At 32.1% G+C, this 14178-nt stretch overlaps 1 pseudogene; it reads left to right on the forward strand.

The window, feature by feature from the left end:
- Window positions 1–3433: 3433 nt before the first annotated feature.
- LOC126708115 (CSC1-like protein RXW8) lies at window positions 3434–12629 on the forward strand (annotated as a pseudogene).
- Window positions 12630–14178: the final 1549 nt, after the last annotated feature.

Genomic DNA, 14178 nt, shown 5'->3' on the forward strand with positions numbered 1-14178 from the left:
TTATAATTTTGGTAGATAAACTTGTAAATTTCTTTAATTAAAAAAGCCTTTATTAGAAAGTGTGAGACTAGTAATAATAAAAAGAAAAGAAAAGTTAATATTATATTAAATTATTATATTTATTTATTTATTAAACTTTATCCAAAAAAGTGATAAAGCAGTAAACAAAAAGTTTATAGGAAGAAATAAACTATTAATTTTATCGTAAAAATTTGTTGCAATTTTATGCAACTCAACCAAAAACAACGAAAAGAAAGGATAACAATTAATCGCACTCCCAGTCCTACACGAAACTCTGTTTGCTTCTACGTACAGTCATCTGGCTGTCCCAGCATCTATATATATAAGCAATCCATTCAGCATTAATTCATGTCACAAAATCCCAGTTAACAAGTCAGATCTGAGAAAGAGAGAAATTTGGATCCCTTCAGGAAATCAAGGTTGATGAAATCTTTGGCCCCATCAAAAAATCTGTCAGTTCTCTTAATTTTGCGTGCGTGCTTTATTTGAGTTGTTATTTGTCTTTATTATTATTATTATTATTTTTTTAACGAGTGTCATTATTTTTCCTTAGAGCATCCGTAGCAGATGTTCTAAAAATTATGTCATTTTATCACATCAAATGCTTATTTTATTATTTTACCACATCATTTTACAACATCCTATTTATCAGATGTTTTATAATTCAATTCTATACATTAAAATAATATTTACTACACATTAAAATAATATTTACTACTCATTAACACAATAAACAAACAACAAACAATATACCACATCTCTTCCGTACCGTGGCAAATTTGCCACGGTACTGTTCAATGTTGCAAAAAAAAAAAACAATATACCACATCTACTAAATGGGCTAAAATTGGGTTTGGTGTGGGATATGTGCCAAATATTTAGCATTTGGCACATATCCCACATCTAGTGTGGGTGCTCTTAGCGTTCCATTCTTAGTATCAATATTATGGTTAGGGTACGTTAGTTTGCCGTGATATTATGTAACACAGTAATATTATATTAATATAATCTCAATATAAGAATGCAACATTATATTATTAAGAAAAATGATGAGATTAAATTGATATGATTTATTTTGTAATTTTAAATTATAGTAATGCTAGAAGAAATAAAATAAGTCAAAAATCTTAATATTACATTATTATAATGGGTTCACAATAATGGTTCATATCTCCGTCCAAAAAAAAGATGTTGACAATTTGTAATAATAATTAGATGCCCAAACACCTATCAACCTCTAAAGAATCACTCTCTCAAAAAAAAAAAAAAAAAAAAAAAAACTTTAAAGAATCACAAGTTCCTAAAGTTCCTTACTTTCAAAAGTCCTAACTCCTAAATTTGAATTCTGATACACATTCCTTCAAAACTCAAAAGTCTGAACTTCTTTATAAACTCTTCAAGTTACACCTTTGCTTGTAACAGATTTAATTTGTTGGTATCTTAGACTAAGACATCCTAGTCTTTAGGACTAAGATCAGGCCGGGTCGGGTCGGTATCACTACCACCCGCAACCCAAAAACTACCTTGTTCATATATATATATAGTCTCACACTCTCACTTGACACCTCACGTCTTCACTATGCTGTTTATGATAGTCTTTGTTCATATGCTCAGGTTTGGGATTTGTTTGGATGAAGCTTCCGATCTAAAAACCTAACCCGTTGGTATATAGCTCAGGGAGAGTGAAAAATTTGGACCTGAGAGAGTGAAAATTAAAATAACATTAAGATTTGTCAGTTTTTAGACCCCTTAAACAATTGAATTAATCCTAGATAATTAGCCAAGTTGTTACTTAGTCAAATTAACAAGTCTAGGTTAACACAAATATACCATATCATGCATAGCAGCGGAAAATAAATAAGACATGATATGATCACCCAGGAAACCAAACCGGTAAAAACCTGGGGAGGATTTGACCTAGCTATCCTCAAGGTAAACTTGAATCCACTATCAGAAAGAATCGAAGTTCATACAAAAGGACTTACAAGCACCCCCGCTCGACTCCCTAATGCTACCAACCAGTAGAACTTACTGACACAACCACGTGCAAGCTCCGAATCCACGAACTCCTTCTTTCTTTGGATTCCACCAGCTACAAGCACCCCCGCTTGTGTATTCTTTAAGCTTTAATGGTAACAACTGTTTTGATCATTAAGGTTTAGAGAAAATCTCCTCCTTGAAAACCCTAAGTTTGTGTAAAGGAAAACTCTTCTAGATCTCACAAGAGATTTACACAAACCGCAATATGAGCAACATTAAAACGTGGCTAGGGTTTGCCTTTTATACTTAGGACAAATAAGAAACCCTAAAAACGTTTTAAACACATAGGGCTAAGTTGGATGAATCTGCAGAAAAGCAATCTGCCCGACGTTCGATTGGTCGAGCCTAAGCTTCGATCGATCGAGCCAGGCCGAAAGCCACACTGCTTTCTGCTTTACACTCGATTCCAACTTTACATTAACATACAACTTTGAGCTAGGTTTAAACACTTTTAAACACATTGTTTTGATCATGGTTTGCCAACAATACAAATTAGAGTTCTAAATACATAAAGTCCTAAACTTTAGAACCTAACAAGATTAATACATATATATATTATTTTTATTTAAAAATAAATATGCTTACTTGGTTTTAATAAATTCAAAATGATATAGTTTTGAATAAAAAAATTTGAATTCATTAGAAAATGAAAATAAGACTTGACATAAATCAACATTACCCAAAACTTTAAATCAACAAAAGTAATGCATTCTAGTAACTGCTTGTATTGGACTATGTTTTTGAACAATTTATCTTAAGCATCAAAGAAGCTAGTATTGGTGCATCAAAGGTACTAGTATTGGTGCATGTTATACTAAGCTATGTACTTTTTCTAGATATTCCGTTGTCTAATGTTTCCTATTTTTGAAATCTAAATTACCCAAAACTTTAAAGTTGTAAATTACAATTGGGTGTTACTAAAGTGTGCCCTTAGGGTATACATTAATAAAATATTTTAGAAAATTTTTTACGGAAAATTGAAAAAACTGACAAACTTTTTGTCAACTTTTTCAATTTTCCATAAAAACTTTCTTAAAATAGATGGTTAATGTATATCTTAAAGGCATACATTAACGGGACTCCCATTGCAATTTAGTCCTCTAATAGTTAAGATGTGGACTGCAAGTATACGTATTATACTATTATTTGTTATTTTTTCTGTTTTTACAGTAACACAAATATTGCCTGTATTTAATTCAATCCTTTTCTTTGGTAGGTTTATGTCCAACTAATATCAATATCAATGTTTTTTGACATGTTTTTAATGGGAAACTTATTTGAATTCAATACACATACCATGACACACTTACCTATAGAGTTCTTTTTAAGTAAAAAATGAAAATAAAACTTGACATAAATTTTTTGCAGCACGAAGTAAAGCCGCTTTGGAAATAAACCCGCAAAGCTTGCAGACATAGCAAAAGAAGATGGACATTTTTGCTCTTTTAACTTCAATAGGAATCAATATAGGTCTGTGTGCGGTCCTTTTATTGCTCCATTCCATATTAAGAAAACTGCCTAGCAATGTAAGAGTGTACTTTGGAGGGAGGCTTGCTTCAAGGAAGACACCCAATGATCCTATTTGCTTTGAGAGGTTTGTACCTTCACGTAGTTGGATGGTTGAAGCATTTCAAACAAATGAAGAAGAACTATTGCGCATTGGTGGCATGGATGCTGTGGTTTTTTTCAGAATAGTTCTTTTCAGGTAATATCTTTTTATCATCATATTTATTGATTTTTAACTTTTCTAATTTTACAAGATGAAACCCAAACAATGGGAATATAGGTATTTGGTAACCCAAACAATGGAAAATATAGGTATTTGGTAGTTATAAGAGCTTTTCGAATCATAATGTCTGGACACCCTTCACTCTTTGATGTTTATTAGAAATTGTGTCACTAAGCTCTTGTTTGTTAGAGCTTCCCCTACCTAGCTTATTCAACCTTTTAAACTTATGTATTCTAGGTATAGTTATGCATTAGGGTCCATTTGAGAATAGCTTATTTAATTGAAAAATTGAAATTTTTTTGTTGAAAGTACTTTGGATAAAACTAAAAGTTTACTAAAATAGTACAACAAGACTTATGAATAATACCAAAAAGTGCAATGAGATCCAGCTTTTAAACTTATTCCAAACACCAGCTTATTTGTTAATCCCAACAATCCAATGAAAATTGAAAATAAGCTCTCATTAATTCATGGATATATGAAGACACATGCTTTTTAGTGGTTGGATGGTGTTAAAATTTTGAATTAAAAAAAAATGTTATTTAAGTTAATATATTGGTTAATGTAAAATTTAGGCTTATAAAATGTGTATTTTAAATTTTTTGTTGATAAATATAAAAATTGATAAATTCATATTTACATAAAAGTCATGTATCAATTTTTTTTTTCAAGAAAGTAGTCATGTGTCAATTGATACTTAAATATTACCGAAATATTTTGTTAACCTAGCTAAAATGAAATGGCCTCAAGTATGAAATTGTATCCCTAGTGACACATACATAAAATTCAGTTGAAATTAGATATCATAATAACATATATCTAAATTGTTCATAAAACTAGTGTAGTTGAAATGAAAATGTTAAGATGTATAATTGAAAATATAAGGCAATAAGGTAAGATATAAATTGAAGAAATTAATTTAAAAAACAGGGTGACTCCTATTGAGGAAAAAATGAGTGAGAACTGAGAATCGCTTGAAAGAATTTGATTATATATGTGCAAAAGTGAGCAATTAATGGACAAATTAGAAAGAGTGTTTTGATTTAGATGACCATAATGGAAAAAAAAAAAAAAAAAAGGTTAAAGGAAAACCTAAAATAGCATTAGTATAATTAATAAAAAGAGAAATGTTAATTAAGGAGATTATGGAATATGATTTTGAATATGATAAATGACATGAAGAATAAATATGGCCATCCTTAATTAACCTATTGAGATTCCATAGTTGACCTTAAATATTTTAGAACTAAGGTTTTGTTGTTGTAGTGGTGTATGTCTAAGTGGCATAAAATTTTTAAGTTAATTTTTTTTTTCATTTATTTAAAATTTTCATTTTGTTGCTGCCCATTTTCATATTGCAGTGAAATTGTGGCCCATTTAAAAAAAATAAAGTAAAATTGCAGTTGTGGAAGTTTTCTCTTGATGCAGTTCTTAGGACTCCTATGCACTTTTAATATAAGCACATACATTAATAGATTCTTTTAGAAATTCGTTTCATATTGCTCTTAATAGTATTTCCATATTTATAGAAAGAATATTTAATGCTGGTTTTTCAAGTTCTTATGGGTTTTATTTAATTTGTTTTTTGCAGTATTAAAATCTTTACCATTGTTGCTGCCATTTGCACCTGTCTGGTGCTTCCGGTGAATTATTTTAATTATTTTGGGCAAGCAAAGCTTAATGAGCATTGTCTAAAGCTTAACGAGCATTATCCATTCGAGACATTGAAAATATTTACCATCGAGAATGTCAAAGAAGGTTCAAAGTGGTACGTGCCATATACTGTTGATGATTATACCATTATAAAAGTAAAGAGTTATTTGTGTTAGTTTATATTTCCTAGTGTTTCCTAGTGTGTTAGTTATTTGTGTTAATTTATATTTCCTCTCAAAAAAAGAGAGAAAAAGATGCTTATACATGCATGAGACATGCAAACAATGCTTGAAAAGGAATTCGAGCTTGTCCCTAATAATGTTCTTTTTCAACCAGCAAACAATTTCTATGGATATTTGTCTCCTTGACATTTGAAGAGATTGTGAGCTGAGAGAGCAGAATTGATAGTAGTTTAGAGAAGTAGAGCATAAATCCTTGCTATCTAATTGTTAATCATACCTTTGTTTTTGAAATGACTGATAGACCAGTTAAATTGGTTATTCGTTTTTTTTTTTTTTTTTTTTTTTTTTCAGGCTCTGGACTTATTGTATGGCATTATATATTATACATGCTCAGCTTGCATTCTTCTTTACAATGTATGTAAATTTATTTGGATTTTCTACTATTGTATAGCTTATTTTTGTTCAAAAAAAGTTGTTCTAGAAACTTTCTTTTAATTCTTCTTATGATAATTTTCAACATATTTTTCTAGGAGTATAAGAGTATTGCTCAGATGAGGTTAGCATATATTACTGGATCTCCAACAAATCCAAGTCATTTTACAGTTCTTCTATTCCCCGATCTTCAGGAGAATCATACAGTGATTCTGTGCAGAAAAATTTCACTAATGATTACTTGTCACACCAAATGGTGCACCAGTATATATAATAGAGTTGAGAAACCAACGGTGCGCATCTTGATTTCCTCATGGCTAATCAAGTCATCACTGTCTAGTTTACACATGCTTGTCTTTAGACTATTTTGTGATTAACTCTAGACTTTTGAAATGTTCTTAGTGTTTGTTGAGGTCTAAAAAAGGGTCATAGTGAAATAAGCCCAAAAAGAATAAGTCAAGCTCAAAAGAAAAATTCAAGCTAAGCCCAAAGTAATAGATACAGGAGACCCATGAGGGAATAAAAGAAAGGCCCAGAGGATCCTGAAGCCCAGAAAAAGAAGCATCCAAAAAAAAAAAAAGAGGACCATGGCAAAGTATAAGAAGCAAGGATCCTCAGGAACCATCAATAGGCGCGGATCCCTTCAGGTACAAAGAAAAAGGAAGACTGGGACAACTCGATAGAAAGAAGACATAAGAAGAAAACAAGAAACAAAAGCAAAAAGAACGCGAGCGACCTCTCATGGCACAGACAGAAAAGGCCTCGGGGAACCAGGACAGGGAAGAACAATGATAACAAACGATTTTCAAAAATGGCAGAACAGGATTCCGCCCAAATAGGAAAGAAAAGGGAAAAACGGAAGACGCCAGAAATGGGGATGCCGAGAAGGGCATATCTCAGCACGTCCCAAAGAAGATGGCCAACCAGGAACTTTCAAAAGAATCAGAGCTGAAAGAAGGAAAGAATGAGAAAAAACGGAAAAGGGACTTACCGAGACGATGGGAACAGGACATGCTCTGTTTGCAAAAGAGCAAAACAGGGGAACCAACGGTTCCCCGGGAAGACCAAAAAAACTCCATTATAAAAGGAGGGGATGGGTTGTGAAGAAGAGGCAACGAAAAAAGAGAGAAACACCATAAACAAGAAATTCTCTAGAAAAAAACTATCAGAAAATTTGTGCAGAAGAGAAAATACTAAGGGAAAAACAAATATTACTTCCCGGTATCTTGTAAAAGCCACTATTGCACATACTCGGATTCAACAAGAATCAAACTTTGCAAGTTTTGAAGGCTGAAATAGCCATTCAAGACTGTAATTTTTGAGCTTGATTGAACCTTGTATCACGTCCTAGTGAGCTTTCTGTAATCCAACAGATAATATATATTAATGAAACATGCTTATTATTTCCCAGGATCCCCTCAGCATTAATTTCTTATCGCTTTGCTAATCTTGTTTTCTTTCCTTTCGAATTTATCTTGCTAATCTTTGGCACTCTTCGATATCCTTGCTTGTCATTTTCTTTATATTGTCAGGAGTATTTTCTGTATCCCACTTGATTCTTAAACAGCTCGTTAGCTGCGGTGAGTCAAGGCCCGGTTCACCAAATCCTCCTTTTCATTTAGGCCCGGGATCCTTGGGCCTGAGTGTCACGAAAAAGGCACTCTCACAGTGTTATATATTGATATGTATTATTTGGAATTAAAAAAAAGTCACACTTCGCTCCTCCAAATTACCTTTCTCATTGGACTCTTTGATTTTGTATATCATAAGTGGAGAAAATTATTAGGTACTCCAAAAGTACTATAAATGCATAATCTCTCTCATCTCACATGAATAGTGGGATCCATAATGAATTTAATTAGTAAGACCCACCATTCACGTGAAAGGAGGAAGTACGTATTTATGGTACTCCAGGAGAACACAATAATTTCCCTATAAATGGAGATTGTTGCGAAATTTAATTCATAATTAATCATAAATGATTTCAGGATTTAAAAGAATATCAAGTTACACTTAATATATCATAAATGATCGACTTGAAATGTATTATAAAAATCATTTGTCTTTTATTTTGTTAATACTTAATGGATACTAGTTTTATTTTTCATACCACCGCACACCCTTGGTGCAATGGTCACTCCACAAGTATAAGTGCTTGTAGGGTGTGGGGGGCAAGGACCAGGGTTCAAGTCTCTAGGAGGGAGTTTCACACACATATACGCTTAGATTAGGTTAGAGTAGAATTCTATCTTGTATAAAAAAAAAAAAGTTTTATTTTTCATTTATTAATTTATTTATGAATTTTACTATTTTTTTTTTTAAATTCTTGAATGATCAAAATTTTGGTTCATGTTTTGGTCCACCAAAGACAAAATGCAGGTTCCATCCTTGAATTTAGTCCACAAATTAATTTGAAAATATGATCTACCAGTGTGTATTCTTGCAAGTTTTTTGCGTTAATTTAAGGAGTTGCTAGACCATATAATATTTACTAAAAAGAGGACATTGGGTAATATTATTATCACACTATCAATTTTTTTGTTTTTACTTTTATCCAAATTTTTTTTAATATCACATTTCCTTATTCCGGTGTACAATTGTTGCCTTCAGTTCTTCCTCTTCTCTTCTTTGTTTATCTTTAAGTGTTATCTTTTCATTGCTTGTTAAATTCACAAATTAATGTAAAAGTTACTACATAACCTAAAAGCCTTTGTTTAGCAAAAAATAACCTAAAAACATTTTGGTCTTCCATACCGGACGGTGCGTCTGCTTTAGTATTTTTCAAGACTAGCTATGCTGCTAATGTTGCTGCACAAGCTCGTCTATCTTCAAATTCTATGTTATGGGTGACAAATATGGCTCCAGAACCACAAGATGTTTATTGGCCAAATCTTGAAATACCATTAAGACAACTTTGGTTCCGTAAGATGGGATTGTGGCTTCTTCTACCTTCATTATTTTGTTTCTTTATCCTGTGGCCTTTGTTCAAGTTTTGGCTCAGCTAGAGGAGATAGAAAAAACATATTTGCGTCGACAAATAGCATTTCCATTCTTGGGAGGACTTCTGAAGAAGTAAGTAAATATAGTTTGATCATGTGTTGCATTATAAGTACATTAAAAATATAGTTTGCTTTAAGTGAAATGCTCTTACCAAAGTTTAAAAATAATACTCTAATTAAAACTTAATTGCCAAAATTTTTAGATAATTTAAAAAGTTTCATTATTTAGCTTAAATAATTTGTAACGTATTATTATTTTTTATGTTGATAAAACTCAGCTTACACATTATGCTTTGTTATATAATTGAAATTAATGTGTCCTATTTTATTTTTTTATTTATATTATTGAAATATATATATTTTTAGTTTATAAATGATTTTGATTAACTTATGCATTGCATGGGCATAGTGCTAATAATAATGTAAATTTATTATGTGTCTTGGTGCAGGAAATATAGGACCCAACTGGTAACAGGATACCTTCCGAGTCTAATTTTGCATTTAGCTATGTCTACCATTCCACCAATTATGATGCTATTTTCAACACTAGAGGGGTCTATTTCCCGTAGTGGGAGGCAAAAGACTGCATGTTACAATGTCTTTTACTTCACAATCTGGAATGTCTTCTTTGTTAATGCTTTTGTTGGGTTTCTTATTGTGTATTATATCAATCAATTGGGTGCCTCCTCTAGTGTGAAAGACATAGCTGCAGAACTTGCCAATGCAATTCCGAGACAGGTTTTATTCTTATTAGATTCTTATTTAAGTTTGTTATTAACCTTCCTGAATATGCTACACTATGCACACTGTTCTATATAATTTTGTGTGAGTTTTGAGAATTATTAATTTCCAATTATTGATTTTACTAAGGCTTTACAGAGAAAAATTTTATTTGTGAAAATAATCTCTCATGATGGATGTCACATATTTTGAATCATTTCATCAGTTACCAGATTCTTGTTAAAAGAAATTTATTCTTGTTTTCCTTTGTCTCTTGAGGGCAAATATAGAGCTTTTTCAACATCAAGTTTTCATCAAGATTGTGGTTTTCAAATTGTTGCAGGTTTGCTTCTTCATCACCTTTGTTTTATCATATGGTTGGACAAGTTTGGCATGTGAACTGATGCCAATGTTTGCCATTTTCTACAACCTGGGTAAAAGATTCATACCAAGAATCAAGGATGATTCGTGTAATGATACCTCGTCTTTTCCGTACCATAAAGAAGTCCCACGGCTCCTTTTCTTCGGATTCCTTGGATTCACATGTTCCATCTTGGCACCCTTAGTAGTGTCCTTTGTGTTTATTTACTTTCTCCTTGCGTATTTTGTGTATCGAAATCAGGTGAGTGCTCCCATCAATAATTTGTCCCTCTTTTTTTTCATTCAAAGATATTAGTTGCGCTTTTTGTTTGTTAATGTTTCTTCAGCATATCTAATTATTTGGCAAGTTCATTAGTTGCAGGCCGACTTAACAACTTTGGAGTTTTAGGCAAAAATTTTAAGTGGGGTCTTTTTTATATTTAAATATTAATCAATAATATATATTGAATTTTTTTATTTAAAATCTATTTTTCTAGCCTTTTGAGATGCAAAATTACTAATTAAGTTTTTGTATTTAAGTTCCTCTAACATTTTTTTTTTTCATTTGATAATATAACTAATTCACTTAATTTTTCTTTTTCCAATAAAAATTAATTTATTACATGGTTCAATAAATTAGTGTCATATAATAAAAATGAATTGATATGATACACATCAAATTATTAATTGGTATGATAATTTACAATAATTGATAAAATAAGAAAACGTGTTGTCTTATGACTATGGGCCACTGGGCTATGCAGCCTGTATAGTGTGCAGTGCGCAACTGTGCAGCCTATGTTGCTGTGCAGTGTGCAATTGTGTAGAAAACATGCTGTCCAGCCTAAATTTAATTTTGTTAGCTAAAGTTTGACTATTTTTGTTTTTTTCCTTTTTAATCTTCTACATTTTAGGATACAATTGGACCTTTTTAATGCATTTTATTGACCAATAAAAGTACTTAAATTTTTTTTAATTAAAATATATAGATAAATATTATATATATATATATATATATTTTTTTTTTTACAAGTGGGGGCCTTCTTTTATTTGGAGACCTTAGGTGATTGCATCACCTATTGAGGTGGCCCAGATTAGTTAATGATTTGATTGTATTTTGTTCATGGTGAGCTTATCCTTTCATTTTCCATCATTTTTAACATAAAAAATGCGTTTCAACAGCGCATTATATTCTGTTGAGTTGTAAACTAATGTATTTCTCTTTGTTATCCAAACTACCAATCAGTGAACTGAGTCATAGGTTTATTGCGAGAAACTAAATGTTCTTAGTGTCCCTCAATCTTAGTCCATTTTGAAATTAAGATCCAAAATTATGGATCAAAAAGAAGAACATTGATGCAGGACATCCTAGGAAATTTCCTGCTTGGGGGCTGCCATTGCAATGGAAGGTTGGTGGAACGATTCCTAGGTTATGGGAAATTGATTTAATACAATTACAGAAAAAGATAAGAAAAAAAAAAGAATATGCACATTCTAGGAAAAAGAAAAGAAGAGATAGAAGAGGCCTTAGGGAAAAGACCCTAGGGAAGACTGATGTGAGTTATTTGACCACAATGACCATATTTAAGGTATTGATAAACCTAGTGAAGAAGACTGATGTGAAAACAAAATCAGACTCAGTGAAACAAAATAAAAACTACCTAATACTTCTATCAATTCAATGACAGAGAAAGCATATTTTGGCTTACTAGACAAACATTTGCCATGCAAAATTTGATTTCACTGGCCTTTTCATGTTGTTATTATTATTATTTGTTTTTTCGCTAAAAAAAATTGATATATTCTCATCATTTGAAATTTTGTGATTAACTCTTGCTCGATATGCATTTTACAATCTTCAAATATATATTTCAGATACTCAACGTATATATTTCAAAATATGAAACCGGGGAACAATTTTGGCTTGTTGTTTACAACACAACAATCTTTTCATTGATAGTAACACAAATAATCGCTGTTGTGGTTTTCGGAATTAAACGATCGCCAGTGGCTTCAATTTTCACCATTCCATTGATTATCTGCACTCTTATATTCAATGAGCATTGTAGGCGTCAATTTCTCCCAATATTTAAGAACAATGATGAACAGGTAGCAATTTAAAATGGACTCTCTCTCTCTCTCTCTCTCTCTCTCTATATATATATATATATATATCATTTCAAGCGTAATGATTGGTTGCTGTTTTTTATTTTCTTTACAGATTCTTATTAAGATGGACCAGGAAGATGAAAAGAGTGGGAAAATGGAAAAGATTCATCAACTTTTGAATTCGGCTTATCAACAAAAGTAATGCATTCTAGGGAACTTTGATATGATTTCATCACGAAGTTAAGAATAAGATAGTAATTGTGTTGAGTAAATAAAAATGAAGTAACAGTTTGTACTTGGACTATGTCTTTAAATTTGGTGCATGTTACACTTAGCTATGTACTTTTTCTAGATATTCTTTATTAACAGAGATTTCTTGCACAATTATTAGTTGCATGTGAGCCATCATCCTAATTCTTTGACAAGCTCCACAACATAGCTTGCTGAGAACTTGACAGTGAATTTGAACTCAGAGATGAGGTCAATTTTATGTGTTTTGATGCATTGATGTCCCCTTCATATCAGACCCCTTGGAGGTTGTCTTATTTTGTTAAAGAAGCTTATCAAATTGCTAGTCATTTTGATTAAGTGTCTTTCGGTTGGGTTAGCGAAGAAGCTAATAAAGCTGCCCATGTTCTTGCAAGATGACCTCTTAACAGTTCATTCTATGGTTATTTTAGTGTTAAGACTGGCCCCCCAATGTTTTGATTTTGTTATTATTGAGTTTGTTATAGGATCAGTATTTTCTGTTGTAAAGCATTTGTAAATATAGAGCTAAGCTACAGCTACAGCTAATGTGCCTATGGATCAATCAACCAAATTTAGGAGTTCAATGGGAGAGGCTGCACCAGATCCATCTTTGTACAGAAGACTTATAGGCAAACTGCTCTATCTGACTCTAACTAGACCTGATATTTGTTACTCAGTGCACAAACTGAGTCAGTTTATGAGTTCACCTCAGATTCCTCATTTACAAGCAGTTTATAAGATCCTTAAGTATCTTAAGAAGACACCAGGGCAGGGTTTATTCCTATCTGCAAACTCTGAGTTGAAGCTCAAAGCCTACTGTGATGCTGATTGGGCAGCTTGTCCAGACACTAGACGATCTGTTTCAGGCTTTTGTGTCTTCCTTGGTGACTCCCTTATATCCTGGAAGTGTAAAAAGCAACAAGTAGTGTCCAGATCATCAGCAGAATCTGAGTATCGTGCAATAGCTACTGTCACAAGTGAGCTTGTCTGGTTGTTGGCATTACTTAGAAATTTTGGTTTAGATCACAATCATCCAACCTCCTTGTACTGTGATAGCAAGGCAGCTCTCTATATTGCTGCAAATCCAGTGTTTCACGAACGTACAAAGCACATAGAGGTTGACTGTCACTACATTCGAAGTAAGATTCAAGATGGGGTGATTAAAACCTTTCATGTGCCTACTAGACACCAGATTGCTGACTTCTTCACCAAAGCCCTTGGTTACAAGCAGTTTTTATGGTTCATCTTGAGGGGGAGTATTGAGTTTGTTATAGGATCAGTATTTTCTGTTGTAAAGCATTTGTAAATATAGAGCTAAGCTACAGTAGTTTAGTCTAGATTAGTTTTGTATACATGTATAAACGGCTGTAGTTTTGTATACAGGTTAATAAGTTTGTTAGCTCTTATTCCACGTGTACAGTTTGGATTGGTTAGGCAGTTAGTTTGTTACTCAGCTTACCCGCCTCTATTCCCAATATATATAGAACAGAGCATTGTAAATTTATATTCAATTCAATATACAAGTTTGACTTCATTCTTTTCTCTCTCTCTGAGTTTCATTCCGCCATTGAAGTATCTTCAAAGCTTGTATGGAATTCAACAGTTATCTCTGGGGAGGCAGGTTATTAGCTCTATATTTCTCCTTCGGCTTTGTTTTCATTAAAAATATACATGTTATGTTTTG

The sequence above is a fragment of the Quercus robur genome, chromosome 12 (genome assembly GCF_932294415.1).
Source record: "Quercus robur chromosome 12, dhQueRobu3.1, whole genome shotgun sequence".
NCBI classification, from domain to species: Eukaryota; Viridiplantae; Streptophyta; class Magnoliopsida; order Fagales; family Fagaceae; genus Quercus; species Quercus robur.